General features: G+C 34.7%; 2 protein-coding genes across 6 annotated transcripts in view; one reads left to right on the top strand and one right to left on the bottom strand.

Annotated features, from left to right (window-relative positions):
• The window catches only part of LOC146481049 (uncharacterized), a 418,045-nt gene that overhangs the window by 277,294 nt on the left and 119,849 nt on the right, over positions 1 to 20,902 (top strand). The gene's annotated exons all lie outside the window — the stretch shown is intronic.
• Positions 1 to 20,902, bottom strand: part of LOC146481060 (phospholipid-transporting ATPase ABCA3-like) — a 156,623-nt gene that overhangs the window by 28,736 nt on the left and 106,985 nt on the right. The window lies entirely within an intron of this gene.

The following is a 20,902-nucleotide window of genomic DNA, read 5'->3' on the forward strand; positions in this document are numbered from 1 at the left end:
TTTGAAAGGATATGATAGCCATTTTATTATGCAAGAAATTGGATCAATCATTGAAAATAATACTTATACAGACAAAAAAGGACAAACCAAAAAGCATAAAATCAATGTTATACCACATAATATGGAGAAATATATGGCATTCATGTTGGGCAATCATTTGGCATTCATTGATAGTGTCCAATTCATGAATTAGAGTTTGAGTAATCTGGCTAAAAACTTGCCTGAAGAAGCTTTGAAATACACGAAACAAGTGTTCAAAGATGATAAATTCAAGCTAATGAAGCAAAAAGGAGTTTATCCATATGACTATATGGACAGCTTTGAGAAATTCAATGAAACACAATTGCCAAGTCAAAACGATTTTTTCAGTCAAATGAATAATCAACATATTACTGATGAAGAATACTATCATGCGCAAACTGTTTGGGACACATTTGAATTGAAAACAATGGGAGAATATCATGATTTGTATCTCCAATCTGATGTATTGCTGTTAGCTGATGTATTTGAAAATTTCAGGAAAACATGCTTGGAGTACTATCGATTGGATCCATGTCATTATTTCACATCTCCTGGGCTCAGTTGGGACGCAATGTTGAAGATGACTGATGTTAAATTGGAACTTATTACTGATATTGATATGTATCAATTTGTTGAAAAAGGATTACGTGGCGGCATCAGTTATATCGCCAATAGATATGGAAAAGCAAACAATAAATATATGCAAAATTGGAATCCAAATGAAGCCAGCAAATATCTCATGTATTTGGATGCAAATAACTTATATGGTTGGGCAATGAGTCAATATCTCCCAACAGGTAATTTCAAATGGTTGACTGAAAAACAAATAAACTGAATCAATTGGTTTAATCGTAATGCAGAAAGTAATAAAGGATACCTTTTGGAAGTCGATTTGGAATATCCCAATGAATTGCATGACTTGCACAATGATTATCCATATGCAGCTGAACAAATCAAAGTGACACAAAATATGCTCTCAGATTATTGCCAAAAAATTGCAAACAAATTTGGTATAAAAACTGGACAAGTCACCAAATTGATTCCAACTCTTGCCAATAAAAACAAATATGTGCTGCATTATAGAAACTTGCAATTGTACCGTGAATTGGGATTGAAATTAACCAAAATCCATAGAGTACTGTCCTTTAATCAAAGTCCATGGCTAAAAAGATATATTGACTTCAATACTCATCAAAGAACTCAAGCCAAAAATGCATTCGAGAAGGACTTTTTCAAATTGATGAATAACAGTGTCTTCGGTAAAACAATGGAAAATATCAGGAAAAGAGAAGATATTAGATTAGTTACAACACCAAAACAATTGACAAAATTAGCTTCAAAACCAACATTTAGTGGCAGCAAAATATTTAATAAGAATCTGGTTGCAGTTCATAAAATCAAAGAATCACTGACTCTCAATAGGCCGGCATATGTTGGTATGTGTATTCTGGATTTGAGTAAGACTCTCATGTATGACTTCCATTATAACTTCATGAAAAGAAAATACAATGAAAAAGCCAAATTGTTGTTCACTGATACTGATAGTCTTACACATGAAATTGAAGCTGAAGTTGTTTACAAAGATTTTTGGAAAAACAGAAATATGTTTGATAATTCAGATTATCCATCCAATCATCAATTCTTTGATGCCACAAACAAAAAAGTCATTGGCAAGTTCAAAGATGAAGCTGCAGGAATTCCAATCACTGAATTTGTTGGATTGAGATCCAAAATGTACTCATACATCAAAGACAATAATAATGGTGGAAAAACAGCCAAAGGAATCAAAAAGAATGTCATCAAAAAAGAAATTCAACACTCTGATTACAAAGATGTTCTTTTCAATGAGAAACAATTGCATCACCAAATGAAAACAATCAGAAGCCACAATCATGAACTTGGAAGCTTTGTCATCAATAAAACATCCTTGTCATGTTTCGATGATAAAAGATATCTACACCCAAATGGTCTCGATTCATTCGCTTATGGACATTATTGAGTGTAGATAAAAGATGTGTAAAAACTTGTGTTTAAAACTTGGTTTTCAATTTTCGATATTTTTTCAACATTTTCGACTATTTTTATTAATTTTTTTCGAAAGTTTTATTGGGCGAATGTCCATTGAAACAAAAAACCCAAGGAACCCATCAGATGTTCAACTGATATCTGATATGAATGTTGTTGCCAGTCAACATTCATTAGCTAATCTGGCACAAAACAAATCAAATTTATCACAAGTGGATTCATCTTCATGCCAATTCTTGCATTGCAATGATTTTTGTGTTTATTGCAACTATCACGAAGAAACAACAAATGATAAACCATCTTTGCCAAATTGTTGTGAAAATCAAAACATTCGAGATATCTTTGGTCAATTGACTTGTATTCATTGTGGACAAGTGATTGGTGAGGATTTCAAAACAGAATACATCAATTTTCATGCCAATTTGTTCAAAATATACAAGAAAACAGTGTATAATAGAAAATACCATTTGTCGCATACATTAGATCAAATTATTTTGAAAAACAAAGTCGAAATCAGTTGTTCAACCAATTTCAAAATTCATAAAATGTTCGTTGAAATAAACAAAATCTTGCAACAAATCAATGGTAAAAGAAAGAGAATAATCAGTTTGAAATATCTTTTGCATAGAATATTGCAATTGATGAAAATTGATTCTTCCCAAATTGCGTTGACAAAATCCAAAAAAACCATGAAATTATACAATGTTTATTGGGATAAAATGATGAGTCTTATTGGACCTGAAATAATACGTATAATCAATCATACATAAGTGAATATCTGATATTTTTTATCATATTTGTCACCCCATTTATCGACAATCGGTGAATTATCCAAAATGAAATCATCATTTTGAGTAAGCTTGTTTGTCAAATCATCTCTTTCAAAATGTCCATTTCTCATTATTTCTTTTATTTCATTTAATAAATGTCCGTAAGTTTGAAAAGCATATTGACATTGATACAACCTTATTTCAATATTTTTATGTTTCATATAAGCTTGAATTAATACAGAAACTGATGATATTGCCAATAAAGAAGCTCCACTGGTTGCAATTGATGATGCAATACCACCAGTTGCAAACACAATGGATGAAATATTACCAGCAAACTCCCATTTTTTTAATCTTTTGTATGCACTTTTGTACATCCACATCTTTTTGTGATATGACAAGTAATAAGCTTTCAATTCATCAACTTCTTCTTTTGACAATCGATTTGAAATATGATTGAAATCAATTATTAATCTCTTCTTTTGTTTTGAATTGTTTTGCATATATTATATGGTTATCTTATTTTTGATGCAATAATAGAGTCCAGTTATTTGACCCAAAAATATGCATTTTTTCATCCAATGATATGTTTTTGATTCATCAATGGCATATGTGTAGCCTTTATCACGATGATATCTGTTGTAAAATTGACCATAAGCATCATGCAATATTCCATGAGACCTGATATATGGATGCCATCCAAACAATTTATGGAGAATAGCTGTTAACCATCCATCTCCTGGTCCAATTAATCCGATTCCATCATGAATTAACTCTTTGTAAACTTCATCAGGTAAACCTGTGTTGTAATGTTTTTCATGCAAATATGTGAATATTACGATACTTTTTATCTTGCATTCCTGTCTGGGCAATATTGGAAGACTCAATTTACGGTGAAAATCTATCATCGATGTTCGAATGTGTTCTTGCAATTCTGACAATTCTTTCATTATACAATTTGATTACAATATTTTTATTCATCATTATTGTCAGGTAATTGTATCCTAATATATTCAACAAAATACTTCATTGTCCAATCAGATGGATGATTGTTGAAGTAGCAATAACAGTTTTCAAATGACACATCAAAGAAGAATTCAATTGATCAAATGATGATGACACCAAATCAGATTTGGAATGATGATATCTGTCATTTCTCCTGATATGTGTTTATCACAATAATCTCTTGCAATGTATTGATTCCTTTAATGTCATCTTTACTCAATAATTTTATCCATGTGTAATTTGTTTTTGGTATTGTACCACTTTTTCTTCCTATTCTCATTGCAACTTGATTGTTCAAATATTCATCGACACTTGACACTAACTCATTTTTGAACGCATTCAATAATGTGGCGATTCTTGTTTCAACTGCAGCCATGATTGCATCCATTGGGTCATCATTGGCAGCATCTTGTTTTAATTTATTTACAAAAACTGTGATTGCTGTATCTATTTTTTCATCCACTTTGGGATAAATTGTTTTTTTGATTGTTGAATCCAACAATCCTTTGACATCATCATCCAAATGTGACATGGATTGTATTTGCGTTCCAACATATGGTTTCATAATATTTTCATTGCTGTTTATCAATTGTTGGAGTGAAACTGCATGATTTGAATTGACTCCATCTTTGATGACCAAATGTCTGTCTTCTGTATCCAAATGGCCATCATTGTTTATATGAATTTGTTCTCTGTGAATAAAATTCCAATCATTTGGTGAGTTTAATTCCTCAACAGTAAATTCTATTTTATTTCCATTTTCATCAAGAATATGGTTTCCATTTTCATCTTCAATATATGGCATATTATATCATTTAACCACATTAAATTAAAAAATTGGACAAATCATTATCCATTGGAATGACCTATTCGACGCGCCTCGAATTAATACAAGGTTATCAAAAGTAAGATTAATGTTAAATTTGATTGACTTTTTGTCTGTATCTTGTTGAATAATTTTGTGTTCAACTTTGTTGCCTTTTTTTGTTGAAAACCTGAAACCAACCGTCTCAGCATAGGACCATGTTCAGCTAAAATAAACGTAAATTGATTCAACTTTGATTTTTTCTGGAAATGAAAAATCTATTCCACCTTGTTTTAAATAAAAAGGACTTTTCAATTCCCAATTCCCTGAATACATTATTTTATTGTTGGATAGTTCCATTTGTTTATTATCGGAATGTAATACTTTTAATTCAAAAGTTCCAGTCACAGCAGTTCCTGCTCCAATGCTATCCATGATTGATATTGAACCAATACTGACAAATTTTGTTGATTTTGGCAAATCAAATGTATTACTTCCACTTATTATGCTTCCTATTCTATGATATGTGTCACTATTTGATGTTTGACCTTGTATTTTTCCATTTAACAAAATTTGTGCATTTGAAACTTGTATATTGCTTGTGAAAACAACTGAATACAAATTGAAAAATTTATTTCCGTCAGCAGCTAATTGAAAATTATTGGTTGGATTTGTTCTTTGAAAAACACCACTAGCAATAGTTCCATAATATTTTGTTTTGAATAAATTAATAAAATAACCAAATTTCATTGCATCATTATCATTAATTGGATCAGCAAGATTGATTATTCTTTTGTCATTCATATCCAAATCAACTTTCATCTGCATGTCTCCATTTTTGTATTCAAACATCTCATTACCAACTCCATCATACACTCCTGGATACACACTATCTGACCAATCTTTCACCCCATAAACAACCAGATGACATTGTACTTGAGTCGCTGTAGCTGTGCCATGCATCGTCAAATAGATGTAATCTGGAGTTTGTTTGCTGTTGTTATTGAATTGAACCAATAATTTGCTATAAGCAGTGAAATCACGCTGTACAGCTTTGTGGATGTATGCTTCAGATCCAGTACATGATAATTGAATATTGGTCATTTCTGGTGGATAAAATTCAAACACAATTGTGTATGTTCCAATAGCAAGAGGATAAATATTGAAACCAACTCTGGATCTGTAATCATTACTTCCACTGTCTTTAATCAATGTGATGCTATATGCTTTTTCATTTTGATGCGGGGATTGATTGAAATCAACTATGCCATTCACTGTGATATTATATTCTGAACTGCTTTCATCAGTATCAATAAGATATTTGAATTCATTTGTTTTATGGCTGCTTATTAAATGTGATTGAGCCATGTAATCCTTATATTGTTGGGTTAAATTGGCATTGGAATCATTTATCTCTTTGACAACAAGACCAACATTAGCAGATTTATCTGATTCATTAGCTTTTGGTGTTTTGATATTTTGAATATATTGGTTATTCATATCAAGGTTTCCAGTCATTGCAACACTTCCATCTTTTTTCAAATATACACTCAAATCACTTCCAACAGATGGTATTTTAGCTATTTCTGTATCAACATATGCTTTAGTGGAAGCATCATTATCATCAGTTGGTTGCGCCATATCTTTGATTTTATGATTGTCCATATCAAGGTCACTATTGGAGACTTTTTGCAAATATTTAGTATCACAGAAACCTAAATTAACGACATCATATGTATTTTGTATATTGGCTCCAAGATTAGTAATTTGTTGATTACCCATATCCAGATTTCCAGTCATTTCAACAGTGCCATCTTTTTTCAAATATGTAGATAAATCAGGTGATGGTATTTTTTTAATCTCATCATCGACATATTTTTTATTCGCCGCTTGATCGTTATTATCAGGTTTTAAAACATTAATATCAAAAAATGTTTTCCGTCCAGTAATATGTTGTTCTGTTGATGTAACCATTATTTCACTTTTAGCTCGTCCACCATATCCATCAAAGTTTTGCAAATCTGGTATATGAAGATGAATGTTTTCATAAGACTGATGTTCAGTCAATAATCGAACATCATTGGAGCTACCAGCACCGTCCGGCGTGTCTTGTAGATAGATACTATTGGTATGAACACTACCAGTATCGCTATAAATTACTGCTTTATCAGCTTGTACATTACCAGGAGCATTATCCAGCAATTGTATTTGGCTCTTTGTAACAACATCATTGGGATCAGCTCCTTGTTTAACATTAACAAGTTTTTTGTTTTGTATATCATAATTGCCATTTTGGGTCAATTTAAACCCTATTCCTTGAGGCCCAGCGGCTCCTTGAAGAGGAACCGTTCTGAATCCTCCTGTTGTGAAAGAAGACGATGAACTATGTTCGTTGAAAATTCCCATTTATATCATTTGGTTATATTGTTCCATAAAAATTCCTGTTAATTCTCTTCATGGGCTTATCAACATAGAGAAATGACAATGGTTCTTTGGTTGCTTTAATGTATTTATCCTTTTCGACACCCAACTCACGGGATATCAGACTTCTTTCATTGCTGCTAGGAAAGTCATAGACACAGAAATGAGAGCAATTGAGTCGAATATCTTTTGGTGTTTTGTAAAACGATTGGCTCAGATAAATAACAGAGCAGTTCTTGTGTCTGCCACGAATGAAATAATCAATCAATGGTTTCTGGTTTTTTTCACAAATAAAGTCATCAAATATGACTATCTTCTGGGCATCATCATCCTTCAATTCCTCTACTGGAATTATATCATCATTGCTACAAACAAGGACATTATACCCGACACTATTTGATATATCAGTCAATGTTTGAATCATATCCTTGTATTTTTGTTGCTCCAAATTTTTGGCATATAAATGTGTTCTATCATAATACAAAAGGGGTTTCATCAGCATATGGTACAATAAATTTGTCTTTCCAGATCCTGAATTACCACATATTAACATCCGAAAAGTGTCATTTGGCATGTAACCATACAATCTTTTGAAATTAGTGTTTTTATCATGTCTGTCATAATTTGGGATTTCCATGTATATCAATACATTAGATAAGTTGAGATAAGTTAATATAAGTTAATAATATAATGGATTTACAGAGATTAAAACAATTATCTGAAGCCAAGATTAAGGCTGGAACAATAACCAAACAAGTTAGAGATACATTGAAGGAGTACAAGCATGATAAACAAGATTTACAACAAGGTTTATCAGAAACTTTCAAACCAATTATTAAAGCTCAAGAGGAAACAAAACAAACAATTGATGAAAAACAAGACAAACTGATTGAACAATTGGAGAAAAACCAAAAAGCATTGACTTCAGGTTTGGAAGACATTGCTATGTTAACTTATTAGCCTGAAACACAACCACAACCACAATTACCAGAATCAAAGTTACCAGTAGATTATCAACCAGCAATGTCAAATTTGGATGCTGGTTTTGATGATGATGAGTTCCAAAAATTGATGCAATACGATCTTGCACCTCCGAGTTCTGTTCTCCAATCTTCTATGAAAGGGGATATTGATATCAAAGATTATGATGCAAATATTGGCAAAATGTTGAAAAAACTTGGAACAAAAAAGGGTCCTTTATCAAAGAGCCAAGGAAAGACTAAGAATAAAGACAAAATTGATAGAATAGATGAAGATATCAAATTATTGCAAAAATACAGAGGGCGCATTAAAATAATCCGAGAAGGAATGAAAACCATCAAAAAAGGTTCTGGTTATACTCAACCAAAGAGAAATGCATACAAAATATCATCTTCTGGGCAATATGGTGGACTAATGATTGATATTCCAAAATTAATGGGACAACTCAGACTTGTGGCAACAAAAGATAAACGCAAAGTAATGGACAAAAAGGTTGATTTCGATACAATCGATTTATTGACCAAGAGATTTAATTCAAAGAAGAAATACAGCAATATTGCCAAAATGGTATTTGATGAATTGAACCAACTCAGTGAGATTCCAATCCATAAATCCAGCAAAAAATTCAAGAAATTGGGCTCTGGTGTTGTTTATTTCAATGATGCTAATGATTTGATTGACAGAATGGAATTGCTTGGTGGATCCATTTTGGCTGGCAATAATGGAGTCAAAGAGGAATTTTCACAAATAGCCCATAAATTGAATCAACTTGGCTTGATAAACAACAAACAGCTCATTGATTTATTGCAACAATATATAATGTAATGATATATGCAAGAAAGAGCGATACATATTTCATCTGTTAACCGACAAAAAATAGGTCGAAGTCGGCCTGAAGACTTTATTATCAAATTTGATCCACCATTGAAGCTTGACACAACAATGAGACATGAGCTAGCTGTTGATCGAGTTTCAATGACATACTCGTGGCATAATGTCAATGCAGGATACAACAATAATACAATCAAATACAGCCCAGATAATGGTACAAACTGGAAGACAATCACATTTGTTGATGGAATGTATTCATATGATGATCTTGATGATTATATCACTCAATCAATAATTCAAAATGGAGATAAACCATCTTCCAGTAAGGGCATCAATCTATATTTTGTGCTTTCATCATATAGAGTTGTCATTGAGCTAGACAACCAATGGAAGCTTGATATTAGAAACTCTAATTTTGGAGCACTTATTGGATTTGAACCAAAGTTAATTAACCAAACTGAACACGGGACAAAATTGCCAAATATTACCAATGATATTGACGTTTTGAACATTAATTGTGATATAATAACTGATAGCCTCAGTGATGGACGATTCACAAATACACTGATAATGATACCCACTGACAATTTAACAAGGAGTTATCCATTTACTTTTGAGCCAAAAAGAGCATTATTCAGCCCAGTTTCCAAATCAATTATTTCAGAAATGGGGATAACAGTGACTGACGCTTTGGGTCGGCCAATTGACTTGAATGGCATTGACTGGTTCATGAGCTTGATTCTCAGGTCTAGTTTAATATAATATATCAATATATGGTACGACAAAGTGAATTTAAACCACGTTTTGACCCAGAATTGGGTCGTTATGTAAGCAAACATATCCATGGTGAAGGAATTATGGATGTTTTTAGATCAGTTGGTTCAAAACTTTTCGGGAAAACAGCAAAAGAATTAGCTAAAAAAGGAGCCAAAACTGCAGCTGAAAAAGCAGTCACCAAAACTGGTGAGTTTGCTGGTAATAAAGCAGGTGATAAAATAATACAATTATTGAGCAAAAAACAACCTTCCAAAACAAAATCAGTGACAATGAGCCAACCAAAAATGGAGCAGCCACTGACTGATTTTCAAATAGCTGAGAGAGTCAACAGGATGATATCCGGTGGAAAACTCAAAAGAAGGAGAAAATGAAAATAATGTAACATATGTTTATAAATGAAATCATTCAGAAATCCAAAATATATTGAAAGGTTTGAAGATGTCTTCTTTCAATTGGAGACACCATTGAATACTGGTAATCCAGGGAATAATAGGTCACAAAAGAAAGATGGTTATCGTTTCGTAGTCGATAACACAGGAGAAGTAACACCATTTGATTGGTATAATGCAAGAATATCAGTTGGTTTTAAAGTCCAAACAATGCAAAATGTGAATATAGCAGCTGAAGACCATAATGGTATTGTTAATGGCTCTCACAGTCTTATAAATGATTTGGACATCAGGCTAAATGGTAAACATGTGTATGATTGTAATTATGGAAATCATTGTGTCAATATCAAGAATCTATTGGAATATAGTCCAGTATATGCTCAATCAACTGCAACCAATGAGTTTTTCTATCTGGATACAAACCGACACGCTGAAGAACGATCGGCTGAAGACAACTACAATAAAGGATTATCTGCAAGAAAAGCGCTTTTGGGTCTATCAGCGGTTGTCAATACAGAAATATCATTGAATCGATACGCATTCTTTAAAGCATTGAGAGATGAGTTATTGCCATCAACACGATTGGAATTGAATTTGGAGATTGAATCTGATGCCAATCTTATTTGGCAAGCTGGGGCTGATTGTCGTGTAATGATTACTAGAATGGAGCTTATTGTGCCACGAATCACTTTCAATTCAGAAGGACAATCACTGTACATGAATCAATTTTTGAAGCCTCATAAATGGGTTTATTTGCGTGAAAATGTGGAAAGAAGCAATTCATCAACACAAAGAAGTGGTAATTTTCAGATAACAAGTGGTATTTCAAAGCCAAGACTTGTGTTTGTTTTTATTATCAATGATGCAAATATTGGAGCACAAACAGTAAATCCATTTTTGTACAATACATTTAGTGTATCGACAGATCCCAGAACATTGTTGAATTGTCATTTATCTGTGGCTAATGGCAATGAATACCCTGATGTACATTACACTCCAGAGGCTGATTTGACTCGAGTTTACAGAGATGTCCTCAAATATGTGCATGCAAATAATGAATACAGTCAGGGGACTTTGTTGAATATCAATAACTTCAAAACACTATTTTCATTCGTGTATTTCGATTTGACAAAACAAAAAATGGATATCAAAGATGGTACCACAAAGTTGACATTTCATTATGAATTATCTGGCACAACTGCAGCTGCATATTCAGTTTATGCATTGACATTATATGAACAGGAAGCTGAGCTCATCCAAAAAGATGGAAAACTATTGTTTCGATAAATGGAATAAATTTTTAATGTAACGTTAGTTATATAAAAGATATGACAACTTATCATTCACATGGAGTAAAACTATCAATTGGGTAAAAAGATAAACTAGCAAAAGCATTAAAAACCAATTCAGCAATAACAATAAGATTATCAAATTCTGAATTAACTGGTCCGGATCAGCTGATGCTAACCAAAACACAAATAAATAGGCTGAAAAAGGCAATGCAAAACAAAACTGGAGCAGATATTAAAATAAGCAAAACACAGATACGAAAAGCTGTACAATAAGGAGGCAGTCTTTGGTCATCATTATTCAAAATTGGCACAAAATTACTACCAATGGCAGCAAAAGCAGTTAGACCATTAGCTACTGGAGCACTTTCTGGGCTTGCAAATGTGGGAGTCAATAAAATATTTGGTAGAGGACAAGTTGGTGGTTTCCTCATTCCTCAAAATAAAATTGATCAATTAATAAAATACAAAGATTGGCTCACTGAAGCACAAAAGAAGCAAATTGTCAATGCAATACATACTGGTGGACAGATTGTAATTAAACCAACTAAGGCACAATCAGGAGGTTTTTTGGGTACTTTACTGGCTTCAATTGGCATTCCAATGGTTTTGAATGCATTAATGGGTAAAGGCTTGCAGGTGGATAAAAGTAGATCCAGAAGATCGGTCCCAGTTTTTGTTCCAAACACAACCAAAAAAGATGGTGGTTTGGTCCTGCCAGTTAATTATAGGCCGCCTCCATTTTTCGGTACATGGGATCAATATGGCAAAGGAAAAAAAAAAAACAAAAAAGGAAAAGGTCTGTTATTAGGCAAAAACAGTCCATTCAAGGGGATTCCATTAATCGGAGACATTCTGTGAAATTCATAAATAAACCACTCAGTAACTTTGAACTCATTGATTGGGTCAAAAAACTCAAAATAAACCACTTCAGAGGCATTTACAGCAGGGATAATCTACCACAAAAGATGAAAAAAAATGAAGTTGGTATCATTAACCTGGATTCACAGATTGGACCAGGTACACATTGGGTTTCTTATCGAAACGGAGACAAATATGCAGAATATTTTGATAGTTTTGGGTTAATTATGCCAAAAGAAATTATGCAATTTATATCAACAAGTGGCAAACGATTAATGTATTCAGGTGATGAAATCCAAGAAAGAGATTCAGTATTGTGTGGCTATTGGTGTTTGTATTATTTATTTGAGAGACAAAAGGGTACAAGTATATTGAAAACAATCCACAATACACATTTTGACATGAACAATCAAAGTGTCAATCATAATTTTATAATCCAATATTTTAAAAAATTATCTAATCAATAGTATATGAGAAAATTTTGCGAAGATTGTCAAGAAGAAACTGATCATTTTGGAGATGTTTGTTTCGAATGTTATTATGTATTAGATTCTGAAGATGATTCAAGTGACTACAGTGAGCATGAGTCTGACAGAGAATTCATCAATGATGAAAGTGACTCAGATTATGAGTCTGACTCTGATGATAATTAATCTAATATAGTAATATAAAATGGTCAAATCATATTGTGTTAAACAAAAGAAACAAACTGAATGTGCTCAGCCTTCAGGTTACAAGCAAGCCAAAAATGGTCGGCTCATGTTCTTCTGTACATGTGCTGAATGTGGTATAACTAAAACCAAATTTGTTAAAAAACAGGGAAACTAAATAGCCCCTCCGAAGGGGGGGGGGGGGGGGGGGCATAATGGATACTTTAGCATCAACTGGTGCTGATATGTTAATTCAACATGCAATACCATGGTTGGGAAAGAAAGCAGTTCAAATGGGTCGATATTATGGGTCTGAAGCACTTCGAAACCCTAAATTGCAAAAGAAAGCTATTGATTATGCTATCTCTAAAGCAACTCCTTTTGTTCAAAAGACTGGATCAGAGATGTTTGATAAATTATCATCCAAAGTAAGACCAAAAAGAAGGTACAAAACTGACCGAAAAGAACTTGATGGTGGTAATTTGGATACAATTTTGGAACAACTTGGTACACCAGGTAAGGTTGCATCGAAGTCGATGGATGTTGTTGGAACATTAATTCCATCAACAAAGGAAGTCTTTGATAGATACAAATCTGGACACATTGCCAAAAGTGCATTTAGCACAGATACTGGCATATTGTCGAGTCAATTTTGGACTGGCAAGGCTGGGAAAAAGACATTAGAAAAATACAAAGATTATCCATGTGATAGTGTGGTAAAGATTGGAAAAAAATATCACAATACACCAAGTTGTTCAAGCTATGATTCAATTGGTTGGCATCCACCAAATTGGAATGAATATGAAAAAGGATTAAAAGGACGACCCAAAAGTGGTGGTTCAATTGATATACACAAAGCAATTGGCAAGCTACCAAAACCCAAAGCTGGTTGGGTACTTCCAGGGCACAAATACACTGGTCCATACAATGATTCGGAAAAACAAGTAAAATATAACCCCAAAACAGGGCAAATATTGGAAATTTATGATAAACCAACAGGCAAAACAGACGCAATAGCCATGCAACATGATGTTGATTATTCAGTCTGCAAAGATGACAAAAAATGTAAAAACAAAGCTGACAAAAAGATGGTAAAAGCATTGGATAATGTGCCATATAATGATCGTCAGTGGGGCCACTGGTTGGCTAGAAATATGATAAATACAAAACAGAAACTGGGTCTTGGGGTTCCAAAAAACGTCAAAAGCCGTCGGGTAAAGAGGAAAACTGGCAGGAAAAATTAGCTAATGAGCTGCATAAACCCATAAGGCGTAACTTTACTCGGCGGCGTGTTATTGTAAATAATATTGATGAAATATGGGCTGCTGATCTTGTTGAAATGCAACAATTCAGTAAATGGAATAAAGGTAACAGGTATCTTCTCATGGCTATAGATGTTTTCAATAAATACGGCTGGATTGTCCCATTAAAAGATAAAAAAGGTGAGACTATAACTACAGCATTTCAAAGCATATTCAAAGAGGGTCAAAAACCAAAGTATCTGTGGACTGATAAAGGCTCAGAGTTCTACAACAAACATTTCAAAGACTTGCTCAATAAACATAAAATTACACTTTATTCGACTGAAAATGAAGAGAAGTCATCAGTTGTTGAGCGTTGGAATCGAACGATTAAAAATAAAATGTGGAAAAAATTCACTGCTCAAGGCAATACAATGTATCTGGATATTTTGCCTGAAATATTGAAGCAGTATAATAACACTAAACACAGTTCAATAAAAATGACACCGACAGAGGCATCTAAGAAAAAAACTAAAGAAATTGTTTACTTCAATCTACATGGAAATTTAACACAATTGTCAAACAAAGCAAAATTCGAAGTTGGTGACAAGGTTAGAATATCAAAGTATAAAAGAAAAGTGTTCGATCGAGGTTATACAGAAAACTGGACAGAAGAGGTCTTCATTATCGATAAAATTCAATACACTACACCAATCACATACAAACTAAAAGATCTGAACGATGAACAGATTAAAGGGAGCTTTTATGAACAGAATTATTGAAAGCTAATCAGGAGATATTCAGAATCGATAAAATCATCAGGAGAGATTACAAGAAGAAACAAGCTTTGGTAAAGTGGAAAGGATACAATGATGCCTTTAACTCTTGGATCCCAATCAAGGATTTAGTCGATGTGCAAAAATAAATAAGCTCATTCTATCGATACAGTCACGGCCTCATGAATATTCGATAGCGATAAATCTATTGTTGGGTGCAAAATAAATGATATTCTTACCTCAAAAAGCGTCTACAAACATCAGAACGATGAAAGTGGAGAAATAAATGTCCAAATATCCCAAAACATGAACGATAAACATCAAAACAAACTCTTCACAAAATGGCGACAAAATGGCCGACACGTGTATTAACAAACTAGTGTCCAGTCCCCTTTGGGTTGTGTCAACGTGTACATGCATGAAAGCGCATGCGTGTTAATCCAAATCAAGCAATATTACGCAATATACAGAAAAATAGCACCACAAGTGTAAAAATTTCAGAACTGAGTGTAATATATAGGTAATCGGGCCATTGTTACATTAGTTCACAAACTCTGGTGAAGCTTTAGGGTGGTGTCAGTTGGCCCCTGACTGAAACCTGTTTGACGGCTTGTGCAGATGGTGAATTACTGAGTAGTGGGGGATGTCTTCCAGTGGACGGTATCTCCAGGGTGAGCCTGCTCAGGCCCTACTGATTCCAGGGGGTGCTCAGAGTTCGTCCCAGGACTCAACCTCGGTCCCAGAGGTAAACTGGGAAGGGACAGCCGCCTTGTCAGCGGCGGGAAAAAGACCTAGCTGGGGCTAGGCAAGTAACAGCCAACCGAGCACCCCCCGACAAGGGTTTTGTCCATTTTCATGACAAGTCACACAACGTCACGCGTGACAGTAACAACACCCAGTCACACAACATCCATAAATTTGAATTATAACATTTGTAATTCAGATTTATGATTATTTTTTTCTCCATTACAGGTTAATTATATCCAAACAAGAGCTCAAAAGTGTTGTATTCATCATTCAAATCAGCGATTGATGAGTTGGTGGTAAAAAATACGTAGTTTAAGGTGGAGTTGTGTGTTGAAAATGCATAGGATATGGTACCGAGGATTTAGGTTGCGAAATTTAGGTACGAGGATTTAGGTACCGAGGATTTGGGTTGCAAAAGTTATTTTTTTATGGCTGGGACAGTGATTGACGAGTTTGGGTGATTTGAGCAAAGAATGTTGGTGAGTTGGGGCTCAAATCGTGTGTAATTTTGAAAAATTCAATTTTGGTCGATTTAAGCGACAAATGTTGGTGAGTTTGGGTCCAAATAGGTGACAGTTTTGGAAATTTAGGTTGAGCGACTCAAGGGTTGAAAAATTGGCAGGCAGCTACCTTGGGGATCAGAAATTGATGAGTTGGGCCGATTTAAGCGATGATCATGGGTGAGTTGGGGTCAAATAATGTGTCATTTATGAAAATCGAAAATTGATGAGTTGGGCTGATTTAAGCGATGATTGTGTGTGAGTTGGGGGTCAGTTTGTGTACAGTTTTGAAAAATGCGCTGGAACCCTCATGTTACCTACTACTATTCTTCCCTTTTGATCAAAACGTGATGCGACCGCTCTGCTTAATGGTGTTTATCTTGATCGTAAGGGGGAATTCTCATATATACTGAATAGAGGGTTTCCCACTGATCATTCTTGCCATTGTGTAAGTTTATCGGCTCGGATTAACTGCAAGATTTCAGGTAGTGCTAAATAAATCCGTGGATTTCTTTACTCGAGAATTCATGCTTATGCTATTGTACATGTATATCGCTGCGGGAAGATTGAAACTGCCGCAGGATGTTTGTTTATCACGGATATGAGTGTCTAACAGATCCTCGTCTTTCAAAGCTTATCATTGTTGTCTCTCGCTTTCGAGAGCTATTTGCTCTTTCCTGAGTACTTTAACTTGCGGAAAATCTCGAAGACAATTCTCTAAAACTGCATTAAACTCAGTCTCATGAACACCACGCGCATGTGACACACTCGCCATTTTGACTCTTTCAGATTCTTTCGCGATATCTTTCGTGTGATGTGTGAACTGTCAAAACTGATCAATCAGAGGGTATACCGGGAGCTGATATACCGCCATGAGGTGTTTAAGAAAATGATTACAGGCTCCTCTTCTTTCCTTTTTTTTCTCTCCCCCATTCCCCCCTCGTTTTCGTCCCCTCGCACTCTCCTTCGCGCATCTCACTAGGAGCCTGAAAAGGGCTAAGAAAAATGTTACATGCTCAGTAATAGGCCTTATCACGGTTTTCGACGCCATTTTAACGAGTAGGCAAACAGGCTCGAAATAACAGTGTTTGTATGAAAATCCGATGTCAAATAATTTTCATAAAACATTGCTTCTGAAAAATTCATGAATTGGAAACTTTGGCACTAGGAAAAGGATTTTAAGAAAAAATTTGGAGGGATGTAGCTGTGCCAGAAAGCGTCCAGTCGTGTTTTGAACTTTCCATACATTTCCCTGTATTTTTTTCCCGCGAGCTATTTTTAGAGCAGTTCACGGCTGGTTCGCTAACAGACAAATGTCAACCACAAGAAACAAGGGGACAGACATTAGCGACAATGAAAGTGCCAGGCCAGCGTCTTTTACAAGCTAATGAACACACATTTGACGATGATGATCATGAAAATGACGGAGACGACACTGTTGTTGTGGGCGAAACATGGTGCAGTGAAAGCGAGGGGAGGTTTAGTGAGAGTGAGAGTGATGATAGCGAGTGTGAACTTGACCATCGCCGCCGAAGAAAAGGTGCAGCACTAGAAGTGGACGGAGTGCCACACACTTTACATTAAATTGGTGAATTGCCTAACCCTAGATAGTATAGAAAAGTGCTTAGACCTTAATAATATTTTTTGTTGCTTAACAGGCAGTGGTATTTTGCTGTATGCCGAATGTTGCATTTTATATTACCTATGACAGTTTAGTATTAAAGGGGAAGTATCACGAAAATCTGATGTAATTTCAAAACCCTGAAACAAAAAAATAGTTGTCTATGTTTGTTATAAATTATCACCCCAGTGCAAAAAAACCAAACAAAACTGTCGATTAGTGCCTCTGGCCAGGGACAGGGTAGGTCGCAATGGATTGAAACTTGAAAAATATTAGGCTAATGTTTTTCAAGTTCTCGTATTTTTGTTTCCAAAATGAGCTACAACAAATCACGAGTTGTTCCTGTCAAGAATTGAGTTGATTTTTCTCCTCTCATTGTTGTAGAATTATTTTGTAGCAAAGTGAAGGTCTTATTTCACCATTTTTAATAAAAGAGGTCAATTAAACCTCATGATACTTCCCCTTTAAGCAACGAGTGAAGTTATTTAGGTCTAAGCACTTCTCTTTACTGTATAGGGTTAAGCACTGGTTATACAGACAGTTAGCTTTAAGTTGTTATTATGGCAGCCATTCCATAAAGGGACTTCTATGAATTCAGCATTCGGCATTCTGCAAAATACCCTCGCTGCTTCAAAATTAAACTTTAAATTATACTTGGCTTCATGTGAATACATATACTACCTGTTATACAAGGAAGTATTAAGGTATCCTTTTGAACCCAAAAAGCCCATTTCAACAAAAGAGGCATTCTAAGCTACATGATTATGTGAGTGGGGGTCCAAAATCAAATATCAAAATATTACATGTATGTATGCTGTGGTTCAATTTTATCCTTGGTTTAAATTTTATTTTCCATTGTTTCAAACTCATTATCATACATTACCATGCCCAAGAACAATAGGAAGATAAAATTTAAACCAAGGATAAAATTGAACAACATGTACACTGGAGGTAAATATTCAGGACGGGTACTTCCTCCTATAGCTTCCTATTGATATTTATTTTTTCTGTTATTATTCTTTTTCGAGGCAAACTTGTGTATATATAGGAATCAGCACAGAAATAAACTAAACAACAAATATTTGCACAAACAAGCCAATAAATATTTTGCATAAGCTTATTGTATTGATGAAAATGAAATCACACTTCGCTTTTAACGTACGTCCTTTGAAGACTTCCGGTCAAGAATACTCACACATCTAAATCTTTGCCGTTATATCCTATTCTTTTAAATATTTGAGTTTGTTCTCTGTAAAGATTGTCACAAAGAAATGTTAAAATAGAAATATATGCGAGAAAAAACTTGTCAGTAGTTTATACAGTGTATTACAAGACGTTTGTTAGACTAACTATTTTACCTGAGAATCAAATTAGTTAGTCGTAGCTTTTACAAAAGTTAAACAAGTTGCAGTGTCAACACTTCAAGAAAAACAATATCTTGCAAAACAGCAAATTAAAGTTTTGTCAACAAAATCACATAAAATAACATACTCGCCTCTTTGGAGATCGATAACAAGTCCTTTCATTCCGTTGCTGGTTTTTCGTTCGTTTTACAACTTTGAGTAAGCGAAAAGTTTCACTTCAAGCGGAAAAATGCAACATTTGGTCGCGTCGATCGGATCGGAGTAAAATGATTTCTCTTCGGCCGCTGTTTATGATATCCCACCTCTAAAAGAGTCCATATGTTTCTCCCTCCGCTAGTTGCCCTGCTCTTTTTACCGCTGTTGAAAAGCAAAATTGGAGGAGTTTAGAAAATAAAATTCCAAGGGAATAAAAAAAAAAAAACTCCGAAAAAATGAGCGAAAAAGACTGCTCTAAAGTTAGCAGTATTAAGCTTTAGCTTAAGTAAAACTGCGTGTCAACAGTGCAAGAAATCAATTTCTTGCAAACCAGCAAAGATTTGTCAACAAAATAACATGGATATACTCGCCTCTTCTGAGAATAACCAGTCCTTTTATTCCACTGCTGATTTTTTCGTTCGTTTTACAACGTTAAGTGAGCGAAACTTTCCACTTCAAGAGGAAAGATCCAACGTTTCGTCAAGCTGGTCGGAGTAAAATGAGTTCACTTCAAGATTCGGTTGCTGCAGGTTTCTGTTTATGCCGCCAGCCGCGAGTCGTATTTATACTCTTTCTCCCGCTGTTGGAAGGCAAAATTTGGAGTAGATTAGAAAATAAAACTCCAAGGGAAATAATGAACATGGACCGAAAAAAGTGAGCTCAAAAGAATCCTGTGAAGTAAGCAGTATTTAGCTTAATAAACGGCGTGTCTACACTGCAAAACAAAGAGTTCTTGCAAGACAGCAAACAAGCAAAGTTCAACAAAATCACATGAATATACTCGCCTCTTCTAAGAATAACCAGTCCTTTTATTCCAATTCCTGATTTTCCGTTCGTTTTACAACATCAAGTAAGCGAAACGTTTCACTTCAAGAGGAAAAGTTCAACGATTCGTCGCGCTGGTTCGGAGTAAGATGCTTTCACTTCAAAATTCTAATGATGTGCAAGTCGATTTGTTTCTCCCGCCGCTAGTCGTCTTTCTGTTTCTCCCGCTGTCGGCTACATAACTTGACTTTGTATTTTGTTGTCTTCAAAATGTCTGTGTATTTAAAAGCAACTTCCCGCTAAACAAACAAGGGTCGCAGACGATCGCAGCACAGCTTCGAACAATCTGAGTTTTCCTGTAGTACGAATTGCGGTTGTTTCGCCCGAAAGTCGATTCTCCCGAAAGCGTTTCGCCAGAACTTGCGTCAATTTGCACGACGAAAACGCTGTATTCACAAATTCCATATGTAGTTCATAATTAGTTCTAAGTTTTCACTTCAGGGAAGAATTTCCCACCAACATAAGTAAATCAATTAAATAATATTTGTTACAGGTCCTCATGCCAGCTATTTGTCTTGGAATGATAATCATTCATCTTGTAGGTAAATCCCTAACATCTCGGAGAAACTCGGTACGTTAACGTAAGGACCTCTTTTAGTTTGTTTGTACATTTTTTACTGATTGTATCTCCGCTTTTTTTATCGTGTATGTCTTATAGCTATTTTTCCCAATGTAAGTTTTCCATTTAATTATTTTTAACATTGCGCCAATCGACGTGAATCCGGGCGATATAATGTCGGGCGAATCTACTTTCGGGCGAAACAACCGCTGCGTATGGTCAGACGGTCGTACGGGTGGACAAAAGTGA

This window comes from Pavona decussata, unplaced genomic scaffold (genome assembly GCF_977016875.1).
Source record: "Pavona decussata unplaced genomic scaffold, jaPavDecu1.1 SCAFFOLD_51, whole genome shotgun sequence".
In the NCBI taxonomy this organism is placed as follows: Eukaryota; Metazoa; Cnidaria; class Anthozoa; order Scleractinia; family Agariciidae; genus Pavona; species Pavona decussata.